Source organism: Phoxinus phoxinus, assembly GCF_949152265.1.
Source record: "Phoxinus phoxinus genome assembly, chromosome: 1".
NCBI classification, from domain to species: domain Eukaryota; kingdom Metazoa; phylum Chordata; class Actinopteri; order Cypriniformes; family Leuciscidae; genus Phoxinus; species Phoxinus phoxinus.
In genome coordinates this window covers 6,517,276-6,526,750 of record NC_136876.1, presented here as the reverse complement: position 1 = coordinate 6,526,750, position 9,475 = coordinate 6,517,276, and the positions used below count along the sequence as shown (strand labels likewise).

Sequence of the window (9,475 nt, the reverse complement as noted above, 5' to 3'; positions counted from 1 at the left end):
GACTTCTGTGAGTTAAAGAGTTAAAGTTCCCCTTTTATGGAAAGCAAACTCTGTTCACAAAAGCTCATGGCAGTTTCATAACTTCATCACACCTTCCCACATATCAATGTTTGTCTGGCCCAGCTCCGGTCCACAAAGCCCCTTTTCCCTCAGTCCTCATGCCGCAAATAATGATGGTCCTGGAGTGGCCTAGATCTGGATTAAAGACAAGGGCCACACATGGACCATAACTTTATTTATTTATTTTATTTATTTATTTGACATACAATTGCATTGGACGAACCATATGCATTTGTTTAAGTGTCATGAAGCTTTTATTAGGCTACTAAGTTTGTGCTTGTGAAACCACAACTTCCAGAAGAGTTGCATTGACAGATGCGTTATGATCACACTTCATCTATACCCAGGTGAAAAGGAAATATATTTAAATTGTGCTTATTTTAATATACTTAATGTATTTTAAGTGTATTGTATTAATTATGTTAATTAAATGTGTTATTTTGAGACAACTTCAAGTATACTAAATGTACTTTTATATGTTTTTAAGTTCAATTTTAAGGTAATAGTAATATATTTTAATATACTTAATTGTGTTAAAATGGTTACCCCAACTACAGGGGGATCACACTTCTCAGCCTCCCTGGGAAAGTCTATGCCAGGGTACTGGAGAGGAGAATACGGCCGATAGTAGAACCTCGGATTCAGGAGGAACAGTGCGGTTTTCGTCCGGGTCGTGGAACACTGGACCAGCTCTATACCCTCTACAGGGTGCTGGAGGGTTCATGGGAGTTTGCCCAACCAATCCACATGTGCTTTGTGGATTTGGAGAAGGCATTCGACTGTGTCCCTCGTGGCGGCCTGTGGAGGGTGCTCCGGGAGTATGGGGTCCGGGGTCCTTTGCTAAGGGCTGTCCGGTCCCTGTACGACCGAAGCAGGAGCTTGGTTCGCATTGCCGGCAGTAAGTCAGACTTCTTCCCGGTGCATGTTGGACTCTGGCAGGGCTGCCCTTTGTCGCCGGTTCTGTTCATAATTTTTATGGCCAGAATTTCTAGGTGCAGCCAGGGGCCCCTTCAGACCAGGAATTCGTCTCTGCTCTTTGCAGATGATGTTGTCGTGTTGGCCCCATCAGACCAGGAACTTCAGCGTGCACTGGGACGGTTTGCAGCCGAGTGTGAAGCGGCTGGGATGAGAATCAGTACCTCCAAATCCGAGGCCATGGTCCTCAGTCGGAAAAAGGTGGCTTGCCTACTTCAGATTGGTGGAGAGTTCCTGCCTCAAGTGGAGGAGTTCAAGTATCTTGGGGTTTTGTTCACGAGTGAGGGAAGGATGGAACGGGAGATTGACAGACAGATCGGTGCAGCCTTTGCAGTAATGCGGTCGATGTACCGGTCCGTCGTGGTGAAGAAAGAGCCGCAAGGCGAAGCTCTCGATTTACCGGTCAATCTACGTTCCTACTCTCACCTATGGTCATGAGCTTTGGGTCAGCCCTGCCAGAGTCCCCCCGGAAGAGCTGGAGGAAGTGGCTAGGGAAAGGGAAGTCTGCACAGCAAAATACCCAGTGTTAAATTAACACTGCTCAGTGTTTATATGAGTCCACACTCAGAGAGTGTTAAATTAACACTGAAGCAGTGTTAAAGTTAATGAGATAATTAAGTTATTAATTGAGTTATGATTGAGAATTATTGAAGACACCTGATGATAACAAGCAGAATCACTGAAGTAGAACATTAATGTAAAGTTGTCACCATTATGGAGATCAGTCTTTAGTTTAGTTGGGCTCTTGACCCTTACTTTATTTACTTTCGATTTTGTTTGGCTGCTGTAATTCAGTTATAACAGCCAGAAGAACAAAGAGAAAAGGTGATCTGATGGTGTTGGTTGTGTTTTAACATAATCAATAGTTGGCCTGAAAGCACTGAACTCATGAGAGCATAATTTCTGAGTTAAGTTTATTTTATGGATTATAGCAGCACTGTCCTTGTAAAGTATGCCTGTTTAACCTTTTCAATTTAATCCAAATAATCAATTACAAAAACAAAAAACAAAACTTTTATTAAGGGTATAATAAAAAATATTTGAGGTAGGCACACACAGACATCAAGAATTAGCGTATGAATCTCAGCAATGGTGACAAACAGATCACCTCTGAACATAAGCTCATTATTTATTCATGCAGCAATGCATGATGAGAGCCATGAACGAGATTTGATTGGTAGCATCCAGAATGCACTGCAAAATGCTTTATAATTGTCACCAGTGTTGAGATTCACAGGCTGATTATTGATGTCTGTGTTTTAAAAAAACAAAAAGGTTTTGCATGTAATTAAGTTTTTAAGAAATTGTTTGGATTACATTGTAAAAGATAAAAGCACAGTGCTGCCATAATCAATATAATAAAAGTAACTAGGCTCTAAATGAGTTCAGTGATTCAGGTTAAATGATTGTGAAATATTGATAATGTTGAAACACAATTAACACATTCATATCACATTTTCGCTGTGTTCATCTGGCAATTATAACTCACATACAACAGCCAAATGATTTAATTTAAATTAAATGATTTAAGGGTCAATAGCCCAACTAAAGCAAACACTGATCTCCATAATGGTTACATACCAATACGGTATGGTGTCACGTCGGCCGATTCAGAGGGTGTCCGCATCACGTCTGCTGAGCCTCACGTCACGTCTGCCGAGCCTGAGCCTCACGTCACGTCTGCCGAGCCTGAGCTTCACGTCACGTCTGCCGAGCCTGAGCTTCACGTCACGTCTGCCCAGTCAGAGACTGCTCACGTCACGTCTGCCCAGCCAGAGTTTGTTCACGTCCCATCTGCCCAGCCAGAGTTTGTTCACGTCCCGTCTGCCCAGCCAGAGTTTGTTCGCGTCCCGTCTGCCCAGTCAGAGGCTGTTCGCATCCCGTCTTCCCAGTCAGAGACTGTTCAGGTCACGTCTGCCCAGCCGGAGATGGTTCAAGCCACGTCTGCCCAGTCGGAGACAGATCGGGAGATGCCCATTCTCATGGCCGGGGGGTCACTGATCGGCTATTTAGAGCGTTTAGCTCAGATCCTGGAGACGCCCTTTAGACCTTCAGTCTCTGTTGTTCCAGAGCCGGAGCCGGTGGTGTCTGCTGTTCCAGAGCCGGAGCCGGTGGTGTCTGCTGTTCCAGAGCCGGAGCCGGTGGTGTCTGCTGTTGCAGAGCCGGAGCCGGTGGTGTCTGCTGTTGCAGAGCCGGAGCCGGTGGTGTCTGCTGTTGCAGAGCCGGAGCCGTTGGTGTCTGTTGCTGTTGCAGTTCCTGAGCCGGTGGTGTCTGTTGCTGTTGCAGGTCCTGAGCCGGTGGTGTCTGTGACTGTTCCTGAGCAAGGGTCTGTTCCTGTTCCGCCTTGGTCTTCACCGCCATGGCCGCCCGAGTGGTCGTCTTCACCCTGCTCGTCTCCGCCATGGCCGCCCGAGTGGTCGTCTTCACCCTGGTCGTCTCCGCCGTGGCCGCCCGATGGGTCTTCACCGCCGTGGCCGCCCGAGGGGTCTTCACCGCCGCGGCCATCCGAGGGGTCGTCTTTGTCCTGGTCGTCGCCCGAGGGGTCTTCACCGCCGTGGCCGGCCGAGGGGTCTTCACCGCCCTGGCCACCCGATGGATTGTCTGTTTCGCCCTGGCCGCCGCTTAAGCCGTTCCCCCTTGTTCCTGTTCCCCTCCATGGACCTGGCCCCCCATCCCACCCCCTGATCCTCCACCTTTCCTCCTCCCGCCTGGACTCTTGTTTTGTTTGTTTCTTGTGGTCTTGGAGCGTCTGGTAGCCGCTCCGTAGAGGGGAGGTTATGTCACAGTGTCTGGTGGTTCCCTGGGTTTAACACTAGAGGTCTCAGTTTTCACGGTGTCTAGGCATTTTCACTACATTTCCCATAATCCTGTCTGTCACTGATTGTTAATTTCCTTCAGCTGTTTCTCGTCACCTTGTTTGCACTTGTGTATATATACCCTGTCTGTTTCAGTGTTTGTCACGGAGTCCTTGTATATTGTCCCCACACTTCCGTTGTGCTTTTGAGCTTGTTTCTAGTGTTTGTGTTTCATGTTTTTGGATTGCCTTCTTGGATTTCGACCCTTGCCTGGACTGGTTGTGAGTACGGATTACCCTAATAAATAATACTGCGCCTGGACCTTACATTTTCCTGTGTGTGTGTCGTGACATAGGCTTAGTTTGGATTAACTCAGTTCACAGCATAAATACATGTAGTAGCTTCCTAATTACATTGCAATTACACAATATTACACAGGGATAAGCTACGTAAAATAAAGTGTATCAAGAATATACTTAAGTGTACTTCATGTGTATCTACATACCTTATCCATCTGTACACATGAAGTACACTTAAGTACAGTCTTGATACACTTTATTTTACGTAGCTTATCCCTGTGTAATATTGTGTAATTGCAATGTAATTAGGAAGCTACTACATGTATTTATGCTGTGAACTGAGTTAATCCAAACTACAGTACAGATAAGGTATGTAGATACACATGAAGTACACTTAAGTACATTCTTGATACACTTTATTTTACGTAGCTTATCCCTGTGTAATATTATGTAATTGCAATGTAATTAGGAAGCTACTACATGTATTTATGCTGTGAACTAGTGAGTTAATCCAAACTACAGTACAGATGGATAAGGTATGTAGATACACATGAAGTACACTTAAGTACAGTCTTGATACACTTTTTGTTACATTGTGTAGTACTAAGTACTTTCTTATATAATTACATTGTACCAAGTTGGTAACACATATGTAACTGACCCGGCTTGTTACATGTGTGTAACAGTAGCTGCCTATTACATGTGTGTAATTACAATGTGTAAGTACAGGCTGTTCCATAACTTAATTACATGTTAAGTTCATGTAGTTACATGTTACTACAACATCTACTACTAAGTACTTAATTATGTAATTACTCTGTATCACGGGCACCGTAAAATAAAGTGTTACCAAAAAATTTTTTACAAAACCATTCAGTATGAAAAAAATATATTTTAATGTAATAAAAATACAGTTAAAAATTATAATTCAGTTAATAAACACACAGTAAAAAAAAAATATTTGTATAAAGCACACACAAACACTCTTTGAAAGATAGTAAACTTTAATGCACTACATTAGTACAGCAACATATGAAAATTAAACAAAATACATTGACATAAAATGCATTGATCTGCAGAGGTATTAAACAGAACCAAAAAAAAAACTAACTTAAGTCAAACAAAGTGAAATACAATAATGAAATACAATAGCTGCAAACAGTCCTTCATCCTTCAAGCGAATTGAAGTGATTGGTCTTGGAGTTTGCCTCATTGTTGCATTTTCTTCTGATCAGTGCTCGCACCTCAGACACTGTCGTGGTCGGAAACTGGTCGGAAAGGGAAAAAGATTATATATATATTTTTTAAATATTAAAGCAAAATTAACATCTGTTAAAAAAGTCACTGTTCCCTTTCGAAAGGGAACTTGCACTGCGTATCTAGGCGGCCCTTTTATACTTCTGGGCAGTGGCGGCTTGTCCATAGGGGGCGCTGGGGCGCCGCCCCCATCAACATTTCAAAAATTAACATGTGTAAAAACATTATATTAAAATGTAATAATAAAAAATAAAAAAATAGTTTACTCATGTGCCGGCTGGTAGTAAGAGCCTCAGAATTTAATAAAAACTGTCTTTAATCGATTAACTATTTACTATTTTCAATACGTTTCATGGGCGAGGGACGCCGGACACATGGGTGTCTATGTGAGTACACAAATTCTCGGGCAGCATGTGACCTGAAGCTGGTCTCTGATTGGTTTCTTAAAGATCCTCCTCGGGGCGCAAGTCGTTGCGTCCCTGGCCAATCATAATTGGATACATGTTATTTTATCCAATCTGATTGGTTCTCGTCACCTGCCATTCAACTACGCGGCGAGAAATAACCTTGCTTGCTACTAGGCTGATCACTTTTTATTACGCAATGGCAGCAGTTAATCCAAATTCTGTTATTTATTTACAAAAAAAAAACCTTTCTCAAGACTTTCGCTTGAAGAAAAAAAAAAAAAAGATTAAGGATCTCGGACCGGAACAACCAGATGTACACATCCAGCAGCAGGCAAGTGACAGAGGACGACAATATCATTACAAACGGAGCTTTACGCGCGCTTGTTACGAGAAACGGAGCTGGCTGACTGGATGTGATGTTAGCAATGCCCTGTTTTGTTTTCCCTGTCTTCTTTTTCAAAGTGTGATTGTGGCTTACAGCTTAGCCTATGAAACCCACAAAATCTAAATGTCATAAAGCTTTTCTGCTGAAGGAAGCATGAAGTGCTCTAATGTCCTGGAAGTCCAGTGTCAATGCAGCCGTCTACCATGCAGGACATTTAGAGCACTTCATGCTTCCTTTAGCAGAAAAGCTTTATGAAGATGCTTTATGAAGATGATTTTCAGCAGGATTTTCACCTGCCCACTCTGCCAAAATAACCAAAACCTGGTTCAATGACCACGGTATTACTGTGTCACTACTACAGTGTGATTTCATGTAATATTCTTTATTTCGTGGGTTCTATAAGCTGTAAGTCATTATGTAAGCCATAATTATCAAAAATATAACAAATCAAGGCTTAAAATATCTCACTTTGCAAGCAATGAGCCTTTTTTTTAATAAAATTAGTTTCACATTTTAAGTTGAATTCCTAAAATAATTTAACTTTTCCATGATATTCAAAGGGTCTGTATATAAAGGAGAGCAACATTATGTTCAAGTAGGAAACATGCTTTTTGTTACTACTTTGTTGGTCTGAAATAATAAAATAATAAAAAGAGATCAAAATAGCTTTTTTGTTTCTGCTTTGTATCATCCCCCCCCCCCCCCTCTCCCAAAAAATAAAATAAAAAATGCGCCCCCCAAAAAATAATTATCACCAGCCGCCACTGCTTCTGGGTCACACTAATAGTGTCATAGGTTGTCGCCAAATTCGATTGCCGTGATTCTATAGCTTTTCAGACACCGGTTCACATGGAGGGCATTCCCCAAAGCGTCTCATTCCCTCTTCTCAGGGAACAGAGGTTAAAGTCTTAACCTAGACGATTTTTTAATATGGCATGTAATGCTTAGTTAATATATTTTAACAGTAGACATTCAATATAAAATGTTAATATAATGCAAAAAAGGAGTTAATAAAATATCTACATCAAATAGGACAAACATTAAGTCTTGCTGAACAACAGTGAAGACTGTATCACAGAAAAAAAAAAACAGAAAATTTAACTGTTTAACTGAAAAAGTACCCAGCCAACAAGTTTAATAATTATAATGTATAACAAATGCTAATCTTTATTTTTAGCATTATTATTTGTTTTAGTCAGCCACCTTTGACTTCGAGAGCAAAAAAAAGTGATGTACAGAAACACATACGTCATGCTAACACTCTTCAACTCTTTTAAAAAGATTTAAGGAAATTAGAAGTTGTGCAAAATATTGTATGCAGGACAACTAAGACAAGACTTTTGCAGCTTTCCCAAAAAACAATTATATAAACAGATTTGTACATGAATGACTCAACGCAAGCACAGTTACACCTGAAATGGACACGGTGCTAACATTTTCCTACCAAGACTGACCGAATCACCTTTCAAAAGGCCTGATTAAAAAAATCTCCATAACAGAGATGATATGAGATTAAACCATACTTACTAGAGATGCACCGATTACAATTTTCTAGGCCGATTCTGATTTTTCGCTGAGTTTGACCTGCCGAAACCGATTTTAGCCGATTCTGATTTAATTTTTTCCAACCACTTTACATTACACACAAATATTTGAAGAGTTCAGATGCAAACGCTTTTAAGTGCCATCTGAAATGTTCTTCTAAAATGATATTTTTTATCAAGCTTGTATATTTAAGTTCAATAATTTCACTTAAATGACAAATAATTTTCATTGCCATTTAAGATAAACTACTGAACTTAAATATTCAAGCTTGATAAAAATGATCATTCTAGAAGAAAATTTCAGATGGCACTTAGAGGCTTAAGTTGCATCTAAACTCTATATTTTAATATTTTTTTGAAAATCGGCCAATTCCGGTCACCAGCCGATCAATCGGATCATCTCTACTTACTACTCTCTTCTTCGCTTGTCTCTGCATTCAGATTTCTGTTTTTCTTCTATAGCAGCTCTGAAAAACAAAAAAAAGAGATTTATATATATATATATACAGATGGTACTCAACCAGAACAAGACTTTTACCGCCGCCGTTCCCGCGGCGGCAACATTGGGATGTGTATTTGCTGCCTTTTACCGCTGAGTGGCGCTGTAATCACAGACTTTGAAAAGTGTCAGTTTATTCTCTTTATGACGTAATCTGCCGCGGCAGTAATCTGAGCTGAGGTCGCAGATAAATTCAAGTTAAATATTGTGGTTAAACGAATTCATTAAATTTAAACAAAGTAGACACACGTTAACATTGTGTGCCCAGTTTTTCTATAATTTAGAAAGGCTATGTCAATAGGTTACTTGTCATTTACATCGTGTTATTTTAATGTGTTTGTAGATTTATTAACTGAAACATAACAGTGAAATAAATTAAAATAATTTACCGTAAAATTAAAACATTTTCAGGACTTGCAGTTACTAACCGATTTTAGACGGTTTAAGCCAGGGGTCTCAAACTGCCGGCCCGTGGGCCATTTACGGCCCCCCCTCCCCCTCCCTCCGGCCCGCAACTGATGTAAAAAATCTAACATAATCCGGCCCGCAAAACAACTTTTTTTTTTTTTTTTTTGGTTCATGCCAATTTAAAATACCACTTCATATTAAGTTGAAACAAGAACACGATTCTATAAAATAAAACAAATAATACAAAAATTAAAAGACGTGAATGCATAAAAAAAAAAAAAAAAGGGCAAACCCGGCATATTTGATAAGAGAGCTGAAGAGAGCGGAGTTTATTGTTTGGCTGCTAAAGACATTGAAAATATGTCTTTTTCCAAACCGAAAAGGAAAGTGGATGATGAACACAGACAGTTTCAAGAAAGATGGACATTGCAGTATTTTTTTGTGGAGTTTAATGGAAATGCTACCTGTCTGATATGCAAAGAAAAAGTCGCAGTCCTAAAGGAGTATAATCTCAAGCGTCATTACACAACTAAACATGGAGAACAGTATGAGAAGTACCAGGCAGACGAGAGAGAAAAAACAGCCATGAAGTTGAAGAGAGAGCTAACGTCCCAGCAAAGCCTTTTCCACAAAGCCAAAAAGGATGCTGATGCTGCAGTTGAAGCAAGTTATGTGGTGAGTGAGTTGATCGCTAAAGCAGGAAAGCCATTCACTGAAGGGCAGTTTATGAAGGATTGTATGTTAAAAGTCGCTGAGATTCTATGTCCAGAAAAGAAGGGCTTGTTCAACAATCTCTCTCTATCTGCAAACACAGTGGCCGAGCGGATTAGCGAGTTCTCGAGTGAC

At 40.7% G+C, this 9,475-nt stretch overlaps 1 protein-coding gene across 1 annotated transcript in view; it reads left to right on the top strand.

Moving 5' to 3' along the window:
- Nucleotides 1–9,475, top strand: part of LOC306999845 (uncharacterized protein) — a 134,067-nt gene that overhangs the window by 16,218 nt on the left and 108,374 nt on the right. The gene's annotated exons all lie outside the window — the stretch shown is intronic.